We start from the raw sequence: 25,795 nt of genomic DNA, 5'->3' as shown, positions 1-25,795 counted from the left end.
TAAACGGTAACTGTAACGGAATACAGTTACTCATATTTTGTATTTTAAACAGGTAACGGCGGTACATGTATTCCGTTACTCCCCAACACTGGACGTCACTCATATGAAAAACATGAAAATTAGCATGTGGAGATGTACTGTTTCATAATGAATAGAATTAAACAAAATAAAAATAAAAATATTCAATAAAGTTTGAGGGTATTCTGAAAAGATATCCCCAGATGAATGATATCATTTAAATGCTATCTATTTCACAAAAGGAGCATAGAGCTCCTCTCTGTGCTTTATTATGTAAAAAGCTCTCTGCAAACAAACTGAACAGTCATTTGTTCAGTTTGGAGTTGGCTCCACTAAGCCATTTATCCCCTCTCATTATCTAAGGCGTTCTCTTTCCCTGATGGGGAAGGCAAGGGCAAACGTTCACCTTCGCATCCCTACTTGATCTAGTTCTCCTAGGTTGACAGACAAAGGCTAAAGCAGGACAGACTGGATTTTCTCTGCAGCATGTCTTTATAATCCTACTTTGAAACATCCAGGATGATCTGTCTGTTTGAAAACAAGACTGCAGGTTCATAGAAAAATATATATTTAAATCACAATCTGATTTGAGTGACGTTAGTTTTCAGAACCAACCTGCAATTCAGGTTTTGATTGGTGGATTGTTAAGCTTTTTCAGCTTTTTTCTTCAAATACACTTAGACATAAATTATACTTGTGCTGTCCAGACGTACTAGTTTGTAGAAAAAACTTTTAAATTGCTATCAGCAGAAATGGCAAACATTGTGCTTCTGGTGATATTATACAGTACTCAGAGTAGTCCAAGCTACCTTGGCTGTGCCCTTGTCTGACTTGGCACATTTTTACACCAGGTGCCCTTCCTGACCTGATGCAGCCTTCAAGAAATCTGAATCTCTTCCTGGGATCAAACCAGGGCTCTTTTGCTCACTGGACAAACATGTACACCACTTGGCTATGGAAGGGCAGAATACAGCACTAAGGATTTACAATTCATTTAAAAGTACTACTTTAAAAAAAACCCATCTCATATTAAGTAAAATGAGCTTTATCAAGGCATCTCTAAATTCTATTAATTTTCAAGATATACGAGCAATCTCTGTGTTCTTTCCCTGCCTATTTTTCCTTTTCTCTTCTTTGCTGGCTGCATATAGTGTCTACTTCAATTACTGTAATTTTTAAAATAATTTATTGTTTTATTTTTTTTCTATAGTACCGAGTCTTGAATGGATTTCTAAAAATTTTCTTGGCACTCTAGCCTCTTAAGTGGATTGACTTGTGGCTATTATAGAAAAAGAAACTGCTTGTGTAATAGTCCTTTAAGAAGCCATTAGGGAGTCAACAGTAATAAATTATGAACAATACTGTAATGAGCTTCCAAGATAGAAACCTCATAGAACTTATTAATGATGACTGGTCACAGACACTTAATTTGAAGCATTAACTCTCATTCATTTGTTAATATTTATCAGAATTGGGGGGTGTATAAAAAATGACTTTGAGGAGCCGAAATGTTATTAAGCTCGGAGCTGAAATTACTTTTGCTGCCTTGCAGGGCACAGGACTCTTGAGTCTTCAAATGAACTCCCTCGCTTTAGAGTTAGGAGGAGTTCAACCTTATCCACTGTCTAGTACTCTACATGTGCTAGTCTGAACCTTGGAGAGAAAATGAGACCAAAAAAGTGAAACAGAATAAAAATTTCTCCAAGTTTGTACATATTATTTTCACAGCCTTGCTGCTGGGTAGGAGGCTACACAAGCGACCTTTGAACAGCCTGAGGGATGTCAGACACCTCAGCACTCCCAGCAGAGTTCTGGTGCCTAAGAATTAAAATCATTTATAGAGCGTGGAGTAAGGACCAAGGAAGAGAAGGGTGACGGAGATAAACAGTAGGGGTCAGAGTCTTACTTCACTCTCTGGTGGCCTATCTCCCTATGTCTGATTATCCTGTGGGATCACCGGCTTGCCCCCGCTCTTTCTGATGCTTTGTCCAGCAGCTGTGTGTGACAAGGCCTAGAGAGAAGGGCGGGGCAAAGTCACTCCCATCTGGTACAGTCGGATCAGCTTGGTCTGAGATGCGGGTGTGGGGGTCATGTGTCCCTCTGCATCAGTGACAAGACTGTTCTGCTAGTGATGACACTCTATCCACTGGGGAAGAATGTTTTCTTCGCTTGAAAGAAATAGGACAATTGCGTTACTTTTTTGTGAGTATTTTTTTTAACACAATAAAGAAATTCCTTATCAGGTTAAATACAGGGAGTGCAAAATTATTAGGCAAGTTGTATTTTTGAGGAATAATTTTATTATTGAACAACAACCATGTTCTCAATGAACCCAAAAAACTCATTAATATCAAAGCTGAATGTTTTTGGAAGTAGTTCTTAGTTTGTTTTTAGTTTTAGCTATTTTAGGGGGATATCTGTGTGTGCAGGTAACTATTACTGTGCATAATTATTAGGCAACTTAACAAAAAACAAATATATACCCATTTCAATTACTTATTTTTACCAGTGAAACCAATATAACATCTCCACATTCACAAATATACATTTCTGACATTCAAAAACAAAACAAAAACAAATCAGCGACCAATATAGCCACCTTTCTTTGCAAGGACACTCAAAAGCCTGCCATCCATGGATTCTGTCAGTGTTTTGATCTGTTCACCATCAACATTGCGTGCAGCAGCAACCACAGCCTCCCAGTGTCATGGGCTGGGTCTGTGACCCAGTGTTTGAGTTCTTATATGTATCTTTTGTATTCATTTGTGCCCTAGTTTAGCTCACCTAGTTAATTTCTAGATTGCTGTTTAGTCTTGTTCCTTAGTTGTTTATGTCATCTCCCCCTGTACTAAATCTCCCTGGTTCATGCGTCATGTCTGCGTGGTTATGTTTAGTTCATGTCATGTCTAATCTCCATGTTTCCTGTTTTACTTTGAAAGTCTGTATTCAATGTCAGTGTATTTAGTTTCACTTCTCCTGTCCTGTCGTTAGGTTCATGTGTGTCAGCTGTGCTCCCATGTGTGGCCACTTCCCCTGATCATCCCTCATGTGTATTTAGTCTCTGTGTTTCATGTAGTCTGTGTTGCGTCGTCTGTGTTCCCACCCTCCATGTTGTCACAGCCAGTCTTAGTATTCATAGTTATGGTTTCCTGTGTCTTCATAGTTTTTCCTAGTTTTACTTTCCCAGTTTAGTCATAGTTTAGTTTGTCACTGCATTTCTGCCTTGTCTGCACTCCCTGTCACCAGCCACAATAAAGGCTCACTTTCAGTTAAGTTTACTCCAGTCTACTCTCGTGTGTTCGCACCTGGGTCCACCACACACACCACCGCACGGTCTGCCTCCGCAGATCATGACACCCAGACACTGTTCAGAGAGGTGTACTGTTTTCCCTCCTTGTAAAGCTCACATTTGATGATGGACCACAGGTTCTCAATGGGGTTCAGATCAGGTGAACAAGGTGGCCATGTCATTAGTTTTTCTTCTTTTATACCCTTTCTTGCCAGCCATGCTGTGGAGTACTTGGGCGCGTGTGATGGAGCATTGTCCTGCATGAAAATCATGTTTTTCTTGAAGGATGCAGACTTCTTCCTGTACCACTGCTTGAAGAAGGTGTCTTCCAGAAACTGGCAGTAGGACTGGGAGTTGAGCTTGACTCCATCCTCAACCCGAAAAGGCCCCACAAGCTCATCTTTGATGATACCAGCCCAAACCAGTACGCCACCTCCACCTTGCTGGCGTCTGAGTCGGACTGGAGCTCTCTGCCCTTTACCAATCCAGCCACGGGCCCATCCATCTGGCCCATCAAGACTCACTCTCATTTCATCAGTCCATAAAACCTTAGAAAAATCAGTCTTGAGATATTTCTTGGCCCAGTCTTGACGTTTCAGCTTGTGTGTCTTGTTCAGTGGTGGTCGTCTTTCAGCCTTTCTTACCTTGGCCATGTCTCTGAGTATTGCACACCTTGTGCTTTTGGGCACTCCAGTGATGTTGCAGCTCTGAAATATGGCCAAACTGGTGGCAAGTGGCATCTTGGCAGCTGCACGCTTGACTTTTCTCAGTTCATGGGCAGTTATTTTGCGCCTTGGTTTTTCCACACGCTTCTTGCGACCCTGTTGACTATTTTGAATGAAACGCTTGATTGTTCGATGATCACGCTTCAGAAGCTTTGCAATTTTGAGACTGCTGCATCCCTCTGCAAGATATCTCACTATTTTTGACTTTTCTGAGCCTGTCAAGTCCTCCTTTTGACCCATTTTGCCAAAGGAAAGGAAGTTGCCTAATAATTATGCACACCTGATATAGGGTGTTGATGTCATTAGACCACACCCCTTCTCATTACAGAGATGCACATAACCTATAATATGCTTAATTGGTAGTAGGCTTTCGAGCCTATACAGCTTGGAGTAAGACAACATGCATGAAGAGGATGATGTGGACAAAATACTCATTTGCCTAATAATTCCGCACTCCCTGTAGTTACATTTTCCACTAACTTTAGGGACTTCAATTCTGAATTTTATCACTGAGTCTGGAAGAAAAAGTTCTAGGTTTTCTACTCTCATGGATCCCAGCACAGCAACTCTTCAATAACTTTAAAATGCATTTGAGCCCCCTGCCTTTTAAAGTACTAAACATTAAGGTTCCCTGCACTGGTATGAATTGTTCTCATTGCGATCTAAATTATACAGCTTGTTTATTGTCCTAATCACAAGACATTTCTGGTCAATGTTTCTGAAAAACAGTGGGAGTACTTTTAGATAAAGCTAATGATCTATCTTAATGTGTTATCTTTCATCTTTTAAGCATTTGCACAACCACAAACATTATTCCACTTTTGGGGATAAATGATTGGATGCTTGTTTTTCATTTCTTTCCTTTCTAGATCCATTACAAATACGTTTTATTCATCATCCCTCACTAAATAGTAGTGAATGGTGGAACTCTAAGAGGGGGTTAGTAGTTTGAAGAGATATCGATGTGGCGATATTCACTGCTCTTTGTTGATTTAGCCACTCAAATTCAGCAGGATACAAGCAGATATTACATGAGGTCTGTGGCTGATTTCCAACTCCTAGACACTAAAGAAAGAATTAAAAGTAGAATTCAATGGAAGAAACTTGGCATCAACCCCTAAAATATAAGTTGATGCTTGCCATCCTTGATGTAATGAACCATAGATGTGATCAGTCCAGCATGGTATATCACTATAAACTTTAAACCGTCGCAACACTGCAAAGTAATCCTTTACATAGCACAAAGTTAGTATACTCCAGTTTATTCCACAAAAACATAATTCAGCAAAACATCTTGTATAAATCCCAAGAAGTATATTCTGTTCATTTGGATGCAGCATTTTCAATGCAAGTTTTTTTCAGTGAACTTTTTCATCCAATGACGTCTTTAGTCTCAGCTGACTGCAGGTTTCCCCAGTTTTATAAACGGCACAGTTGAATAATGAATGAAACAAGTATCACTGACTAACAATAGGCTGTGAGCTCAATTTCATGAGTGAACAGTGTAAGCTTTTTGGAATTTCCTTACCTGGACTGCTGTGCATGCATTAAGACATAGATAGTATAGATGTGTATGTGTACTGCATGTACAGTTTAAATTTCCAGTCTATAAAATTCCATTTGCTGAGCAATCCTTACATGTAAAAATAACATCCCATCTACCTCTGCTGTCATCTCATTCTTACATTTTTTTAAATTTATTTATCAGGGTCACACATTAATGCTATTTTCATTCCCAGGAAAAACCAGCGACTGTATATTCATCTCACAGACACATTTTGTAACAAAATACACTGGAATAGTTTGTGTGATATTTGCTGAGCTGTTTGAAAAGGTGGTTATACTTCCTCTTCTGTAACTAGCTAAGATGTTGAAGTACCACAACCACCACTTTATGTCTACACCATGAATGTATGACATGGATGAGAAGAAAAAAAGGATGTGTCGAGGCTGTAAGTGCCTGTGAGATCTCATTATTTATGCTGTCACTGGAAGCAACACCACGCTGGAGGACATGAAACATTAACACATTCAGTAGTAATATGCATCAGTCTCCCTATAAGATTTAGTTGCTCATTAACTAAAGGTTGTAGAATTTACTGTATTTATTGAAAATCAATCTTTTTGTGTGTGTGTTCATAATGACTACAAATAAGAAAACTTTATAGATGTTCCAGTACTCTTTTATGGCACTTTCTTGTCTATTTTCAAAGTTATTTAGAGTCTCATGATTGTGTAGGTAGAAACCACACAGGTCAGTGCTCCTTGCTTCTTTCTGGACTTCAAACAGTCCTGATAAAGCTTTGATGTATGTTTATGGTCACTGGTGTATAGGATGAGATTGAGCTAGATGATCTGGTATGGCAAACCCTAAAAAGAGGAGCGGAGAGAAGAAGTACATTTCCAACAAACTTAAAGCAGCTGAAAAGAGTGGCAGCTCTCTTTGGTTACTGGTTAATCATGTGCAAGTGGAGAATCGTCAAAATACTTCCACATTACATCAGCTTTCTTTAAACTAATGGGATTAGTGTGGCTATTATAATTATCGGTGGGATTTGTAATTATTATATGACATCTCTCTGAGGATTAATTTGGGGGGATGAGAAATTAGACTGCAGTGAGAGAACCACGTTTTCTCAAAGGCAGAAATTAGATGCACTGATATTCACTGAGATTCACTGTTTCTATTTGCCCTTCCCCTCTGGTTTGCTTTACCTCCATGCCTAATCCCCTTTCCTTTGGTGATGAGCCAGTCAGTAATTGCTTGATGAGGAGTAAGAGTACATGAGCTACAATTCCACCTTGTTTTCAGAGGGCTCGCAGTGTGAAGGGCAGAGAGAGAACCTATAAGGTAAGTTAAATTACAAATTATTCCCTGTGCTTGTTAGCTGGATGGTCAGTGGACCATGCCAGCTGTCCTGCCCTCTGCCCCCAAACTGCCTCAGCTGTTAATCACAATGTCACAGTGACTGATTACTTGGCAGCACTTCGGTCATTCTAAAGCGGGATGGATATATGGAATAATGACCCCTTTAATACAATCTTTATTAGCCACGTGTATAAAATTGCTTCATAAGTGCCACAAAACAGATAATTATAGTCAATTCAGATTAAAAACAATTCGAAACAATATACTCAAAACCATGTTTTTCTCCATAATACTGAGAGATTCTCTAAGTCTTTATTTCTCTGAATAAAAGGAAGTAACTAGATAAGTAGATGATGACTGGGGTTTCTCAATGCCATCTCAAATTGATGTCTAACTTCTCTGCATGGCCATTCCAGTAAATCAAAATGAATAACAGTGATGAAAGTGAACAAATGAAATCAAATAAAACAGGGTCACACATCACTGGAAGGGCAACAAATGGGTACTGAATTGGAAGTAATTTTTCCCCCCTGTGTCTCAACAAAAATGGGAAAAAAAGCCATCAGCTCTGGTCAAAAAGCAAGTTGTCATTTTGCCTAAAGCACCGCTAACCGCATCAACAAAAATATAGGTCTGTGTGGAACTTTGCATGACAGAGGAGGGTCACTCATTTTAATGTAAAAAGACAGTTCTTTTGTGAAAAAGCGCTGAGCGATCCAGAACTCGGGCGAGGTAAAAGCGGTTTGAAAGACCTGACCTTTGTTCGATTTGATTTCTTTTCTGTTCTGCAGTGTCAAAGGTATTGTAGAAGTTAGAAAACTCAGTAGTTCCCACATTAATCTGCTGAAAGTGGAGGGACGTGTAAAAGTTGCTAAATTTAATCCAACAAATACCACGTAAGTAGAATTCCATTTATTAAAATGATGTAATAAAAGTGATAGTATAATGGGTTCCATGTGTCAAGACTCCTGATTCCCTGAAATAAATTATATAGAGAGACAGGAAACCATTGATCCATCAATATGATCCTGATAATGTAAAAAACACAGGAATACTAATTATGATGAATATAAAATACTCACTAGATTTAAATAAAAGCTCCTTTTTTTGAGAACACTTTCAAACATGCATGAGGCCAGTCCAGGGTTTCCACCGATGAACCTAACTACTTGTGACAGTTGTGAAAGAGCAGCATTTTAAAATGGAACAAAATCATAGAAACTGAATCCAGGGAGACAGCCAAAGTCCGTGACAGGGTTGTCCCTTACTTGCTGGTGACGTTGCAGCCTTCCACCTACTCATCAGAATTTTAAATGGCTCTTTACTTTCTACATTTTATATTTTTTCACTATGATTTGTATCTATTTTTTTGGATTGTTTCTTAAATGTTGATATGAGAGTGTAAAATCATCATCTCATTGATGTAAGCTAAATCCCATCAGAGTTTATTTAACACTTATGACAGTTTTGCGCAGCTGCCCCAGAAACACATCTGCTGCAAGCAGACAAACAAACCCAGAGTCAACTGAATACACACAATATCTAAACAAACAAAAAAACACTCCCACAATTATCATGAACAATATAAATGCATAATTGCATTGTTCAAAAATGCATATTCATACAATAAATTAAAAAAAAAAAATACAGCTATTTTCACAAAAGTAGAAACATGCGGTCCTTGCTTACATTTTTTCCCCTCCATCTACCTCACCGGCTGCTGCCCTAGAGAGCACTGCGATGTACAGTTCATTTGCCCTGGCAAGCCTCTTTCTCTAGGGGGGTATGAAACATGCTGGAGCCCATTAAGAGTCAGTGGCCACCATGTTTAGTATTGAGGATGTGGCCTCGCCTCTTTTCTAATGATGTAAATACTCACTGACAGCATCCCCGCATGTAGCTTGCATGATGAATCACATGGAGCGGGTAAACAGTAAGTATTACCTGTCTCACTGTTGATGTACAATTATGTGTGTGGGCGCCTGCAGACATGACAGACTGGGGAGGTAACAGCTCATATTTTTCAAACATGAAGATAACACAGGTAATACAGTGAGGCCAGATGTATTATTTTTCTGAGAACTTCAGGAACTTTTTCTTTTACTCTTCTCTGAGTACTGAAATGAAATTAGGCATGTGCTTATGTTGTTGTTGTTTTTAATCTTTCCTCTCTAGTCATGGTAATTTCTGCACAGTTTCCATTGTATGCTTAAGAGTTCTTTAGTTTTATTTTTACTGTCTTTTAGCCCTGACTAGTTGAATCATTGAGAGAAACATGAGTAAAGGCTCTAACTGAAGCCCATGCCCCTGTGGGGAGCCCAAATCCTCTGCATATTCAGACTCAGTTTCTCTCACCTCCCCCTCTACCCCTGCAGGCCTGGCACATGTGTGACATATAATTGATTCATTAATAATGTGAACAGATGTTTCTGGTCCAGTCTGGCATCATTCCGGCTCTCCAGCATAGTATTTTACTGTCACAGCCTGCCTATCTGCATCCCATTAAATGCTCATTGACACAGAAAGGAAGAAGGTTATTTATTTTTGATCCTCAAGAGAGTGGAAGGAAAGAAATTACACATACACATAGGTTAGATAAATTGTACTATTTATGCATGAGCATGTCAGTGAGATGAGTGCTCCACCAGTACTCTCTGAAAGGGTCAATTTAACTGTGAACTTGGAGACATAACTGGAGATTTTGAACCTCCAGTGCCAAATTATTAATCAAGCGTTCATTTCTTTATATGCCTTTATATATATATTCAAACTCTGCTTCTGTGAATTGAACAAATTTTACATAACACCCATTTACACTACATTGTGTTTGCACAATGAAAACGGTCATTTGATTGGCTAGACTGTGATAATAAAAGGCACTTATTGGGATTCTTATCATGTTACAAATTGCACACGAGAGTTCTTCTGTTATAAGCATATGAGGGTGTTTGTTTTTGTTTGGCCATTTATGTGGTCACTTCACACAAATGAAAGTCCATCATAGCCTCATGCTGTTGAGACCCATTGCCCTTTCACACCCGGTCAGCTTCCAGCCCTCTCACTGGTACAATAAGAGATGACAAATAATCAGGAGGGTCTGAAATTGAGTGAAAATATAACTGTGGGATGTGCAGCAGGAAGAAGAGCAAAATGTCATCTTCATCCATAGCAGCAACATACTACACTAAACCTTATCATCAGGTAATTGTACATGCAGAGAATATCACTTTTCACTACTCTGAAAGGATAATAAGTATTGTAGCCAAGATGTGGGGGCTTTTGTTCTAATGAGATGGAAAGAGAGGCTTTAGAGCTCATAGTGATGGACTAATTAATCAGTCTATGTGGCAGTTTCCCACAGCTATCCATTAGGGTTTCATTCAACAAGTCACTGGAGCTTCAATCTTAGTTCCATTGTTGAAAATAGGTCCATAATAATAACATGATTGCGGATTGATCACTAGAAGGTTTTGGAGGGAAATTCATGTGGTGAGGAATAATGATGCCCCGTGCAGATAGCCCTCAACAAAAGCATTTTCTACAAATTCAAGATCCAGAATCGTTTTTGAAATTGTACAAAATCAATTATGTTTTTCCATCAATGTGAAACAGCAAAATGACAGCCACAGTTACTTATTTTGTCTCATTTTTTTGTTAGAAGTATAGAAACTACCGCAGGTAGCTATCTGGGCCTTCATCATTAAGTATGAACTCTTGTTATCCAATAGCCTATTTGGCTTGGGAACTGTCTGTTATAAATAAACAAGATACAAGCCATTTAGTCCCGTCTCGATATCAGAGTCCAAAGACCTGGTTTCGATGACTGAATTTGTTCAAAATGCAGCAGTCTTCAAATCACCCCGGTACAACCTGAGAGGGATGTCCTAACATGTACATAAATGTAAAATAGATAGTTGAATACTTACTGTTTAAATATATCCAACAAGCTTTCAATTAATCCCTGTCTCATGGCAATGATTTTTCAGATTAGGTGGAATGCAGTCAGTAGCTTGATTATGTTAAGAGGCAACTGTTTTTTCCAGTTCAAGTAAAGCACCATATTTGTGAACTACAATAGTCTGCAGGAGGAGTTCAATCTGTTGTTCAAGCTCATTGTAACCCCTATAGACATGGTTACTAGTATTTTCTTGTTTTTACCTGGTAATATTATTTCCGACACCCCTTGAACACACTTTGATTTTCTGTAGTTCAGTGAATGCAACAAAAGCACGTTGCTGCATTAAGCTAGTCAAAACGGAGCAAGACACCGAGAGCAATTATCAAGCTACACAGTGAGTCTTTTGGTATAAAATAAGTGTTATAAAGTATTTTCAACAGTCTCTAACTTAAAGTTATGTACTTTTCAGAGGCCTTTATGTGTTTTACTCTCGACCAAAACCAGGCAGAGCGTGTATTTGTTTCTTGGGAATTCCGGTGAGTTACTAGAGATGATAAGTTAGCAGGAAAACTTATGCTAATTGTACATGTGGTAAACACTGCAACAGTGCGAATTCTGTATTGTCTAAAAAAAAGCTAAAACCAGTCGGAGTACTTGAATTGTGTGTGAAATGGAATGTCGTATTTTTATTGTCTATTTGATTGGGCATCTTCACAAATGCGCAAAACTAATGCAGGATGCACTTTTCTTTTAGCCATAAATGTTGTCCAGTGCCTTTCCTGCACTTTGTAATTTCAGTTATAGGTTAATACATGTAAATAAGTTATTTAAAACTAGTTACGTTACAAACATTTCATGATGTGATTACATATGCCTTAAAAAGGGGTATATAAATACAATTGATTGTAATGCTGTAAAGCAATACAAGTGGAATTCATAGAGACAGAACAATGTTAAAACAACAGTGTACTTGATTTTGAAAACTTTATGAGATCTCATTTTATTTAGAAAAACTGTTAAGAACTATTTTGTTTATTGCTCTGTACTGTATGTGCAGACTGGTTTTTTGTGATCCTGGATCTGAAGTGGTTCTGGATATGGATGGCGAGCCAGACCCTGTGAAAACTCTTGGCGAATCCAAAAGCAGTGTGGCCAGCTGTTCTGGATGCAGGAGTAGAGTTACAGTCTGAATTACTTTGAATCGCAGGATTTCAGATAAGCAAGAACAAAAACTGCTTACTTGATACGGATTGTTTCTCTGGGAAACAGTTGAACTCCCAATATCCTGCTCATCAGGAGTCAGGTCTAAAGAGACTACTTATTTTATTTTATTTTGTTGTTATTTTCAAAAGAGCGCTCTTCTCTGTTGATTTTCTGTTAATTTTCTATGCTGTTTACATTGGGTTATTGCACCACTGTAACATTGTAATAAATCTGCCGGCTGTTCAACACTCAATTCTCTCAAATTTATTTTACTCCTCTCGAATCTAGTCTATAAGTTTAATCCTACTATACTAAGCAGGTGTTACATCATTCTACAGAATAGGTCAGTGAATGTCATGTTGATTGCATTTTAGGGCAATAATAGAGGAACAAGCTTGCATTTTCACTACTAGTGGCACATCACAAGTGTGGCATAACATGTGACCTTGCTGTTATTGCTGTCCAGCTGACAAAAAGAAATTTTGACCAACCAATTAGGTATATAGGGTATATAAAAAGTTAAATCTTACAGCATTTACTTAAGCAACACAAAAATTAAAATGTGCTACATGCTTTCCTTCTCATAGTGAAATTGCAAAGTATAAATGTCTGACATTGATACTGTGGACCATCATATTCTGCTAGATAGGCTGAGAGACTGGATGGGTATATCAGGGGCTGCTTTGGACTGGTTTGAATCCTATTTGCATGAACGATCCTTTTCTGTGGCTACCTCTAAGTACAGTTCCTCTTCTACTTTTCTTGCCTATGGTGTGCCACAAGGTTCAGTTTTGGGGCCTTTATTGTTCTTACTGTATTTACTTCCTCTTCAACACTTATTGAGCACTTTTAAGGACATTTCATATCACTGCTATGCAGATGATATTCAGGTATATATCTCCTTTAAGCCCCATGATGTTTCCAAGCTACAAATTTTGCACAAGTGCATAGACTCCATTAGATGTTGGATGGCTGGAAACTTTCTTCAACTAAATGAGGAGAAGACTGAAGTTCTTGTTTGTGCTCCTAAAACTTTTGTACCTAGTGTTATGGAAAACTTGGGTCCACTTGCTACATTTGCAAAACCGTCTATCAGGAGCCTTGGTGTTAGTATTGACTCAGCTCTGACTTTGGATGCCCATGTAAAATCTTTGGTTCGCTCCTGTTTTTATCATTTGAGAAACATTGCTAAGCTGAGTCCCATTGTATCGCGCTCCGAATTAGAAATTGTCATTCATGCATTTGTTTCATCTCGTCTGGACTACTGTAATTCTTTGTTTACTTGTTTATGTAAAGCCTCTTTGGATCGTCTGCAAGTTGTTCAGAATGCTGCTGCAAAGCTTCTGACCAAGTCCTCCAAGTTTTCCCATGTCACACCCCTGCTGATTCAGCTGCACTGGCTCCCCGTTAAATTCAGGATCCAGTTTAAGGTTTTGACCTTGACTTTCAGGGCCCTGCATGGACAAGCACCAACATATATAAGTGAACTTTTGCATCCATACATTCCCAGCATGTCCCTGAGGTCATGTGACCAGGGCTTGCTTGCTGTCCAGCACACGAGGCTGAAAACAAAAGGCGACAAAGCTTTTGGAACTGTGGCCCCCAGATTGTGGAACTCTCTCCCTTTGAGCCTGAGATCTGTGGACTCAGTGGTCACTTTTAAAAAACAGCTAAAAACCCATCTTTTTAAACTTGTTTTTAGTTGATTTTTATTTTTAGGTTTTAGCTTCTGTGAAGCACTTTGTGATTTTTATCTTGAAAGGTGCTATATAAATAAAGTTTTACTTACTTACTTACTTACATTAGGATTTTTTCCTTCTTGTGCCCTTTACTTCATATCCTCCTTCTGAGTGCTTGGTCTGGCTAAATGCTTGTGTCAGTAAACGTTTGTGGCTTACTTTGCAGCAGCTGGTGAATTGACCAAAAGCCACCCCTCAGGCTTAACACTGCAGGCCTCATTAATGCAAATCTAGCTTTAACAGACTGATGGGAAATTGGCTCCCTCCACTCCACTGTGAGACTGTAGAAAAGGCAGGAACAAGGTGAGAACAGAGATGGGTTAAGTAGCCCGGACATGGGATTTAAAAGCAAAGGTTTGCATCAATCAACTGGTGTGGACATAGATACCAAAACCACAAAAGCCTGAAATGAGAAATATGGTCTAGAAAAGTAGATTTTTCAAGCAGTTAAGTGCTTTTGCACTTGCAGTGTCTGCCACTGTCTACTGTTGTCAGTTGCAAAAACTGTTGCTACTGCAATAGAAAGTCATGATATTTTTTTACAAAGGATCCACTGAAAATACAGTGTGGGAAAGGATACAGGAAGAGGTTATTCAACAGCAGAGAATGAACAGAACAATGAAAAAGCCCATAATGGAATGAACATCTGCTTATAATATGGGGTAGTAAACAAATTCTATAATATTTGTTAATAGGGCGCTCCATATAAGTTTATTGTGTCATATGGCTAACCATATCCCTGATTTTAAGCAGCAACTCACTGTGTCTGAACAGTGACAAGCAGCAGCCTGGGGTGTACATGCTGTTAAGATGAAGTTAGTTGCATGCCACTGCTGTGGCACGGCATCCTGCTGCTGCCGCTGTTCAAGACAGAAAGAAAAGCTTCCAGGCAGCATCCACGATAGCAAATGCTCACTGTCTGAAAGCAGCATCGCTTGCATTGATGGGAAAGGTTGGAGAATAAATCATTATTCCAGAATCGCAATGTGAAGGAGAGTGAAGCCAAACCAAGCGGTTAACATGTCACTGCTCACAAGACGCTGGCGCTGCTGTCTTGTGTGGAGTCAAATGGAGAAAATAATCATTCTAACAAAGGCAAGAATGCCAAGAGTTCCTATACCGCTAAAATTAGCAAATGTTAGTCACCGTGGTTGTTGTTTTTCTTCTTGCCACTTCAAGGTTCTTGGATATTGTTCTGTCATGCAAATCAGATGACGCTTAGTAGCACCAATTAAATTGACATGGCCCAAAAGTTTTGACATTAGCTTGAGTATTTTATAATGAGGAGAATTCAGTTCAAACAAGCACACGTGTGTCCATGTTTATTTTGTCTGTTTTCACAAAGAAACTCAAATGTACTGCTCAAAAAAAGCTCAAAAAAACAAAGTTAAAAATGATAAAATAATATTTTTCTAAGCAAAGAACAGGAAAACAAGTGATTCATTGCACGTGTTTTGATTTTTAAATGGTCTGGTAAAGGTGAATCAGAACAGTGCAAAAATATATAATAACTAATAATAACTGCTTTCACATTATAACCAAGTGCTTCTACTGTAGCACAGAGTGAGACTTTCTCTTACTCCAAATACTTTATTTTGGACCTTGCAATTTCTTAATTACAAACCATTTAAAAATATCTGGCTGTGCAAATGATTAGTTTAATGGTTACACCTACCCTCAGTGATTATTGCCATGCGACAGGCTGAAATCTGATGAAGTTAGACAGTCATATTGGTAGAAAATTAGATTGAGGGCATGTTGTTCATGGTTTCATGGCAATATTACAGTAAAGCGTGACACACAGAAGCAAAAGAAAATCCTGCACTTTGTTTGAGGATTCATTTCTCACCATCATGTCGCTTTGAAACAATAAATGCAAAAAAAGTGATCTAGACCAAAACATCTAGACTGGTGTTTACTTTGTGTCAGTAAATACCACTGAAAGAAGATAACAGAAACATCATATCTCAGCAAGTACAGTCAGCACCTAAACGTGTCATGAGGTTTAGTTCATCTGGAGTGCTACAATGATTTAAAGACATGACTATTTACGTGGGAGGAAGAAGTCACTACGCCTGCCTCTGTCTTTTGGTCCCTGCCACTATGTAATGAAGGGGCACAGCAGCTCTGCAGGTTAACATTCTGTCCATCTCCTGAAGACAACACGTCAGTATGGATTAGGGAACTGAAGTAGCCATGAAGGGGAAAAAAACTCTCCCATCTCCAATTACAATAAGCAAACAGCTCCTGGGAATGAAAGGAAGAGAAGGGATGATATGCACTCTAGCAGCACCCAGTTCAGCCCACACAAGACAAAGCAAACATTATTAGCTTAATAACATTTTCAGTTCACGGCAACCAGCATAACAACAAGCTAATGGAACACGAAAGCCCAAATTAATGAGAACAAATAATTTGTAATTACAACACAGTTTAAAGGCTCTCACAGGTCCTAAGTTGAATGATTGCACAGAGAGTTTGGCCTAATTCTCTGTAGTCAGCTTTGTGTGAATACAGTGTGCGGGTATGGTTTCCCTGTACCATGCAGGACTTTACAGGAGCCTGATGTTTCTCAGATAATAGTCCCATTAGCAGGTCCTCTTTTCCTGCTACCTAGCCTATGTTATGGGTTATTACCACTGCCATATTGAAGATTGCACCCTTCTGACATGTTTATGGCACATTACAGCACACGTACACTTGTCTGTATAATAACTGTCTAGCCTACAGTGTTCTTAATGATAAAACGAGGTAGAAACTGTTTTATGATTTAAGTGGCTGCAGAACATCAAGCCATCTGCTTCCGCTAGCATCATCTGCTTGTTTTGTGCTCATTTTGATTAATGCAGACTTAGGATTTACATTTACAACCAATGTAAAAGTAATCAGGACAAGATGTTTTCTGATTTTTTAACTATGTTTTATTTTTCACTATGAATGAGCTTTCGGCAGCTCATCTCCCTCAGACTCATTCATTCCAACCTTTAGCTTTTGAGTTATTATTATTCTCAAATCTATTATATATTATTATATATATTATTTGTTCATTCAGTCTGGCTGTTTTTCATAAGACGGAAGTCTGTAAATGTGCTAATGGATTGACTGCTGTGCCGTGATGATCTATAATCAGCACCAGTGGAAAGATATCACACTCAGTTCCTTAGTAAAAGGAGAATCTTGACATGATGTCTGGACTATAGCCCGAGCTAAATGTTCTGCATTAGCCCTAGAAGAGCTGTCTAGCTTCTCTCAGCTGTCCATGCAAAGAACCCGTTACAGTTGGCTGGAGCATAAACAAACTGAATAAATCAGCAAAGACAATGTGAAAGCCAATTCATCCCCTAATGATGCAATTTTAAGTATGGGCAGAATACTCCTGATTCAGAAGTCTGGAAATAAGAGAACTCATAACATTTTCCAATCTTTTGTAGGCATCTTCCTCTTAAAATGATCACAGGAACTTTGCTTTTTGTCAATACCTGTGCTTTTAGAACACCATGGCATGCTCTTTCCAAGGTTATTGTTTAAAGCGTATGGCACATTTAGATAGCTGAGCTCTCTAAGTGTGCTCAGCTGGGGGGGGGGAGATGTTTTGGGTTCCCATGTCTTATGGGAGTTGCTTTAAATGGTTTTTACTGGAGAGTCATTAATATTTTACAGAGTGTAATAGGCCCTGAGCCTAGGGACCATGTTGGCACCATGATTACAGCACACATAGCTATTAAAACCGATAAGCTCTGATGTGAAGGAAGCCTATGTCCAGAGAACAGTTTGATAATAATTTTATTCAAAGCATTAAATGTTGGGGCCTTTTGAGTCAAGTGAACAAACAAAACCTTTGCCTCGTCACAGCCTGTGAAAGTGAAAAACACATCCCCGGGGTACTAAACAACTTCCATCAAAGCCTGACAAATGATTTCGCCACCTCTTTATTATGCATGCCATACCAGCTTGGGAAGAGAAATGACTGTGCTTGAATCGCCTGAGCACCATGAAATGATACAACTAATGCAGAAGTCAGTTGTTGTGGTTCAAAAATGTTACGTACAGCCACATTGCATGTTCTGTCTTTTTCTTGTCATCTATCTCTAAATGTGTATAATCGGGCAGAAAGGTCACAGACACACAGATGGCTCATATTTAAAAAAAAATGTTTTTTTAAAACTCTAATTTTGCTGACTTTCTGAATCAACTCAGTATTCTGTGAACATGGCAGTATAAAAGCATTGTGCAGTATTAGTTCATGCGAAAGATGTTTTCAGTGGAGGTGCAGGTGCTTGGGTAATACTGGAGACTTGCTGCTGCTAAGTGTAGTTTCCTGCGGCTTTATGAAGACCGTGCCGCACTGCAACCTGCAGGGAAAATTCCTGAGAGCTGGACACCATGTGGGAAAGATATGGCCATTACTGCTAGCAATCCCTCTAGTACTGGAACAGGCCACATTAGTGTGGGGCTGTGGGTCCTTGTTAACATTATTGGCAGGTGGTGCGTGAAGCCAGTTGTCCTTGTGAGGACCCTAAAGGCAACTTCTCAAACAAAACTAAAAGCCTCGAAGTCTTGTAAACTTTTCAACCACAAGCATCGGTGCCTTGATGGATCAGGGGAAGAAGCATTCTTGGTTTAGCTGTAAAAAATAAACCAGACACATAAAATGCTGCAGAAAACTGAACTTCATACTCTGAAGAGAGATATCAATACTTCTATTGCCAGCGTTTTATTGTTTTAAAAAAAATGTTTTTGTATTTAAGAATGTTACGTCTCCTCAGAGAGTCGCTGATTTAACTATCTGCTAATAGATGAAGTGTTAGTGTGAACACATGATATAAAAACGAATTTAAATATGTTCAACACATGGATGGTTTTCCCAGGACAGCGTATTAACATCACTCAACTGACACAACAGCAGATGGTACACTGTGTGATTTTTTTTCTTTATTTTTTTGCTGCTGTTACAACACTACATGCACAACACAACAATACAAAACATAAAGCAGAATAAAATGTAAAAATTAAAGTAAAAAAAAAGATGTTTTGACATCACACTCGGTGCACATTGTTTAAATTGTCATATGTTTACAACCAGTAAATATAAGCTCTGTAAATGATGGCTTTGGTAAGAAGCCTGTGATTCGAGACAGTCTCATTCACTTTCCTTTCAAAAACAAAGTAATCAAAAGGTGAGAGACTGGGATGACTGAAGGAAGCGCGCAAGAACTGAAACTACTGGAAAAAAAAAAAATGTATTGAAGAGAGACAAAACCTGCAGGGCTGAAGTGTTTTAGAGGCTATCTTTACCTCTTGTGCACAAGTACACTCAATGTTTCTGCGTTCTTCTGTGAGCCCTCACCCACACAAGGTTAAACCGTGCAAACATTTAAAGCTTTTAATTTATGGGAATGCACTGTTGTTCTTGCCACACTGGACCTCACAGACGGGGGCTCTGGTAGAGGCCAGAGTTGACGAGGTTTAGTTTACAAGTGCTCGTGTGTGGGTGGGTGCAAAAATCTATCGTATGTGAACCTGCCTTAGTGTTTAATTTTTTCAAAGTCTTTAATTGGCAGTCTCATTAAGATTGCAGTCTCTTTGACTGCTGAATGCTACTGAGTGCACAAAATGTATTTCTCAATGAGGATATTTTCCTGCAAGTATGCAGACACCATAGATTTTATTTCCCTTGCCAAAATAATTTCGTTGTAATCACATGAAAAGTGTATTTTCACTTAATGAAACAGTACATTTTTAAGCAACTATGCCACTTTGCAACAATTTGGTTCTCTTTAAAGCCTGCTTATTAAAATGCTGCATAAATATTTCCTTTCCCCCCACTACATTAATCTTTTTGCCACAGACAGACACTTCAGCCAACCTTCTGAAAAAAAGCCTCACCAGCTGTCGGGAAAATTGAAAAAATCTCTGACAAGAGGCTCTCCATTCTACCGACAGCCCATATGTTCACCACTAGATCTCTACTCCAGGAGCTTATGCAGCTGTTGGCATGTCTTGAAGTCCAGGTGAAACCAGGAAAAAGACAGATGAGAAGATATCAGCAGATGATAAGCTTTAATGTTGGCAAGAAATCAAATCCAGATCCTCAACCAGTGTGCCTAACACTCATTAGGGTGGAGGCTTGGATATACTGTATAAATATACATGCAGATGTTTATTTGATCTCTTCCTCTGGCAGGTTATCTTGAACAGATTGTGGCTCCTTAGCACTGACACTTAGGTGCTGACAGATAGACAGATGGCCTGCTAGTTGCCCCCTTGGTCTCCTTCTGATGGCGTCTATGAGGATGGATGGGATTATTTTTAAGGTACAATTGGTCATCTCAAACACTGCTGTGTATTTACTCAATGATCTACTTGCATAGATCTTGTTTACTCTTTGTAAATAGCAGTAATTATGGCCACATGCTGTGCTTTAAACAAGAGCCAAATGATTAAATCCTGATAGTCCATAGCTCACTATGTATCAGGGGAGAAAAAGTGTGCTGTGCAAACACACGACAGCAATTTTTGGCTATTTTAACAACATGCTGGAAAGATTACATCTTTGCCACATGACACAGTTGTTCACATTTGATGCCAGTTAGCAGCTACAGAAAATGGAAGCAAACAGCTTTCTGAAGATGCTACTTTAATTTGCGAACTACAGTATAATGACAACAGGCTCTGTGTGTGTAAGTGCGTGTGTGTGCGCTTGTAAGTCTGTCTGTCTGTCTATCTGGCAGGCTACTATGCCTGGGTAGAGAGGGAGTCAGGAACAGTCCACAGATCTAGGCATTAAACTAATGTGCTGGGATCAGGGGCCAGCGCCTCGCAAGCTGTCTCTTTGGCTGAAGGCTGTAATACGAATGGGCAGTGAGTGAGCACTGGCACTAGTGATGGCACAAAAACCAAACACCTGCCTAAGTCCTGTTCCAGTCCCCATAAACACTATATTTTCATCTATCCAATGTCTCCTCCGGTTGTGATTAGTGTGATCAACAATGGACCCAGGTGATGAGATTAAAGTCCCCGCTTTGTTGGCCAAAGGGGATATTGAGAACCCATGACTGGATGCACTCATGGATGGGATCTTAATTGGAAATGCCATTATACTTTCAGCAAGTACATGGTACTCTTTGTTCAATTTAAACCTACTGCTATTTATTATTTACCTCTGATTTATCTGTTACTGACTAATTTATTGACACAGCTGGTGAAACTCTGACTGAATGCACTTAACTGAATGCATGGGAGAGTGTATCTGTGCCTGAGAGGTTTTATGACAAAAACAGATTTATTTTAAAAAGAGTTTTAGACGTTTACTTATTTAGATATAATATGAACTAGACACTGCATTTTATCAGCATGGATAACTGCTGGGAGGAAGACTTTGACTTACTAACTTGATATGAAGGGAGATTTACTTTTATTCCCAGTGATGAATTCCTCCTGACACACTCACTAGTGGAAGAAGTTTCTTGACAGTGCTCTGGAGTGTAGCCACTTCTTCTGTTCTCCTTTAGACATCTTTATGTCTCTCTAATTTCTTCTCTGATCTGCTTCTGCCACAGCGTTGCAGCGATGGGGAAATGAAATGGGGGGAGTGGATTTGTTGTCATAGTGCCATCAAGTTTAAGCCCCTTGACACTGAGCGTAAGGTAAAGAAAATGAAACCTGGCTCTGTCTGAGACCTGAAAGCACTGTGTCTTTTCAAAAAGGATATGATGTGGAGTTTATTTTTATTATCAACTGAGAGAGTTGGGGGGTGATTAGGTTGCACTTGAGTGGTGAAGGCTGCTGTTACTTTTTCCCCTGGAAATTGTGTCTTGCTATACGTTCCCCTCTCAAAGTCACCGGGTCCGTTCATGATAGTGCGGCTCATAAGAGACTTAGATTCTTTCCTTGTCTGGCATTAGCAATTACTGCCACCATGGAAAGGTCAGGAGATGTTTTTAAAATGCGACCCAGGTCTTTGCCTGACTGCTTCACTGAAATGTTGTCATACATTTATTGGGTATCAAATGAGGCTCCTGCAAGTAGTGCCAAGTAGAAAGCCTTGACATTGTGACATTTTATACCAAGGTGAAAGCCTGTCAGAAGACTTTCTCTCGCTTTCTGTCATTTGTCTCTTAGTGTGATCCCTGCTGTTTAATCAATTAAAAGTAATTTTGCAAGCAACAGAGCATTTTGGAGTATTTCAATATGAGAAATGTATGAGATTAATTAAATAAACAGAAAGATGATTTTTAAAGTTGATTCAGGCTTTATTTGTCTTTTGCTGCTCTAAATGTATATATATATTAATTTCCATAATTGGGGAAGTTTTTAATAGATATGAATCTAAATGACTGTGTGACTGTAGAGATAATCATACCTGGACAGACAATACAATTTTCAGCAAGCTAGAAAATTAATTCCCATATTCACCAGATGTTTAATTTATCTAAAGGTTGATAACTCAATTTTCAAATATGTGCTATAAGCACATTACGTATTATAATTAGTCATTTCTACGTTATATGCAAGATTACACAGAGATGCTACAGAATATGAGCATACAAAGCCGCACACATACATTTCAGGTAGCATATATATATATTAGATAACCCTTGACAGTCTTATCTAAATTTTTAATTGCTCTTAGTTTCATCCCATTTTAATCCATTTCATTACGTTGAGTCTGTGCTATAAGGTGTGGGCTCTTTTAGCAGATGAATATAGCTTGCCTACTCTCTTCCATTTTGATTGTTATGGTAAAGTGTAAGCGCTAATGTGAACCTAATTCACTTCACCCCTCAGCAGTTTAGGCTTTGCCTCATCCATCTCACTTAGAAACTGCACAGCTAGCCAGATCCCTTCTGTATAAAGAGATCAGCTATATTATAATGTCCAGCACAATGATGCTAAATTATTTATCTTACTTAGCTATGGTACAGCAAATAACTGTTAGACACTGAGGAGAAACAACATTCTAGTTATAGACTGTCCTGTTCACTTTTTTTTTCTCTACTGGATTGTGAAGGAGGCGCATAAATAATAGATAAGTAGAAAGCTTTTTTTTTTTTTAAAGGTTAGACCTGTATATATTAGGTTTTTGTTTGGCTCTATGAATGTCCACAAACAATGCTAAATATAACTGAGTTTCCTGTCTTGGCATAACACGCATGTATGTGCGTTTGTGTGCGTGTGTGTTTTAATCAAAAAACTAATTAATGTCTTCATGTATCAAAAGGAGATGTGGCAGCAAAACAGGTGTTCTATTCACAACAGCAATTTGATAAGAATATTAAAAAGCAGGAATAAAGAGCAAACACACATCACACAGACTTTATATTTATAAATGAGACAGGCTACTCTTTGTAACAAGTAAGGCCCCATATATATTAATAGAAATGCAGGCTTTGATATGGATTTGCTCCAGGCTAAACAGAGATTGTGGCCTTCTGATTAATGCATTTTTCATGTCAAACTCATGAGAAAGGACTGGGCCAATGCATGCAAAACTTGTGATAAGTTTGAATGTGGTTGCACTCTTGCAAGTTCAATGTATTTATCATATGTATTTATCATTTTGCTGCTTAGTGGTTTAACATCTTAGTAATGTTTTCAATTCAGAAAAGGAAGTGATTAATGGGTAATAAGACATTTACAAGTTATACGAAACTAGAAACTAAGAAACAGAATATTAACACATCTGTTTTTGTGGTAATATGTTTGTTAAGATGTAATTTTTAATATGTTTATCGGAACAGGTGTCTTTTGTATATGAGACATTGAGTCTCAATGGGACTATCTGTAAGGTTTAATAAAAAATAATTAATAAATAAAATAACTATTGATCTTTTGTTGTTGCTTTAGTGAGATTAATGCCTTGATTGTGGACATGAAACTGAACAACCGTAGACGTGACATCTGAGTAGCCATTGCTGTTGTGCGCCTAAAGTAAAATGAAGGCTTAGTTCATAAATTATTGTGTAGCATTGTGTAGTTATTAGTAGATATATGCTTTCACAGCCTCTAGAAAGAAGCTTTTTTTTTTTAAACTTTTAACGTGACAACATGTATTGGTAATTTCGGATGTGGCAGCTGAAAATTCAACTCAATTTAATTCAATTCAATTTAAATTATATAGCACCAAGTTACAACAGTAGCCTCAAGGCACTTTGTATTGTAAGCCGAAGACCCTACGATAATAGAGAGAAAATCCCAGCAATCAGACTATAAACAAGCACTTGGCAACAATGGGAAAGAAAAACTCCTTTTTAATAGGAAGACACTAAAAACAGAATCAGGCTCTGGGAGGGGCACCAATCTGGTTAGGGATCAGGGGAGGAAGACAGGATAAAAGACACAGTGTAGAAGAAGATTAAGCATGGCATAATAGTTAAGTTCACTCAATAATCCAAAATGTGCTTGTAATGCTATAAAACGAGAAGAAACCCAATGACTTTGCTTAGGCCTCTGTGTCTGCTTGTGTTGTGTCTGCTGCTCGTGTGCTCTCCCTTTTCCCCTCAGTACTTCCAGGAAAACATAAGGTAACAAGAGCAATGCTAAAGCAATGTATCATTTGTTTAGCTGAGAAATTATAGATGCCATATGCCAAGGAAACAGCATGTTATGAGTTTTGTTTTTCTTTGAAAGAGATGAAATAAAGTTAAAGAAAGGCACTGGAAGCAGGTTTCCAAATGAGACTTATGTAGTGTACTGCTTTGATATCTGCCATTAATCCAGTCCAGTTCTTAATTTTCAACACTTTTGTTCCTGTTATCACCGTGACTTTTAACACGTCTATATAAGAGCACAACTTTGCACTTTTTTTTGAAAAACCAAAAGGTGTAGATCTAAAAAATCTAAAAATCTTCAGATCCAACAAGTGTCTAATCAAGAATCTATGTAATATAGAATTATTTAAGGGACTACAGTAAACCAGATAATTTTTTTTCATATGATGGAGAACAAAAAAAAGTTAAATTTCACTTTTTATGATCCAAATGGAGGCAAACAACAAAAATAGCCACAAACAAGAAACATAGTCACTGAGCAGAAGTAATCAAAGCTCCCACACTGAAAATGGAAAAATAACACCTTGATTTACTGAGAGCAAGAGTTACATCCCGGCGAAAGAAACTCCTCTGAAAAGTAGTTCTTGAACAGTAACAAGGACACATGTGTGCCATTTCAAAGCCACAGTCAGGAGATAGAGATGGAAAGTGAAGAGAAAGCTTTTTTTTTTTTTGCTGTCGTCCTATGTCTTACACTCTTATCTGCCTCTTGGTGGGATTAATGCCACCTAAAAGCTCCTCTAACCTTTCCGATTGATTTATGGAGTTCATTTTACAATAACTTAGAGTTTCCTTGTGCATTAATTTCCCCTGCACTGATATTTATCCTTTGCAGGGTTCAAATTCTGGCCTTTTCCCTCCTGCATAAATTGTTGCATCCAGGTTGACTGTCTCCTGGTCCCTCAAGCTTGTGAGTGGTGTAAGTGCTCTGGTGTCATCTCCATGGGTACAGCATAATTAACTTGCAAAGTATATGTTTGTAACTGGGAAGCTCCTTTTTCAGTTAACCAATGCTGATGTCCAATTGGCCTTATCAGTTTTATAGTGTAAAAAGGTGATGTGTATAATTCAACTCTGTAGCCTCTAACCCTATTTTACAGGCAACATTTTGTGATATTTAGCTCACATCATATGTAAATCCAACACTTACATCTGTATCATTTGCTATGTAGTACCATTTTATATATTATGCGTATTTTTACGCTGAAAATACGCATATTTACATTTGAACTGCACGTAAAAAGGGATCAGACCACAGCACAATTTCTGGCCCATGTAATGAAGACAGCAGATGTTTTTTATATTCTTGGTATTTACTTTGTCATAGGTTTATATCTGTTCCATGTTAGTACACCAAAAACAACATTTGTAGACATAAATAGGTGAAAATACATAAATCAATTAATAATTTGTAGAATACTGTCATAAAAATGTCAGTTATTTTCAGCAAATTAAAGTGGCTCGATGTAAGAATTGCTTTCATATTCATTATTTTTTTTTTGTC

At 38.4% G+C, this 25,795-nt stretch overlaps 2 long non-coding RNA genes across 2 annotated transcripts in view; both read left to right on the top strand.

The window, feature by feature from the left end:
* Window positions 1-25,795, top strand: part of LOC113013863 (uncharacterized) — a 51,883-nt gene that overhangs the window by 10,547 nt on the left and 15,541 nt on the right. The gene's annotated exons all lie outside the window — the stretch shown is intronic.
* On the top strand, window positions 11,195-12,255 carry LOC145423197 (uncharacterized). Its single transcript, XR_013904307.1, has 2 exons — window positions 11,195-11,335; window positions 11,857-12,255. It is a non-coding gene; the product is annotated as an uncharacterized LOC145423197 (long non-coding RNA).

Source organism: Astatotilapia calliptera, chromosome 20 (assembly GCF_964374335.1).
Source record: "Astatotilapia calliptera chromosome 20, fAstCal68.1, whole genome shotgun sequence".
NCBI lineage: Eukaryota > Metazoa > Chordata > Actinopteri > Cichliformes > Cichlidae > Astatotilapia > Astatotilapia calliptera.
The sequence above is the reverse complement of the archived record's forward strand: the minus strand, read 5'-3'. Positions and strand labels throughout refer to the sequence as shown.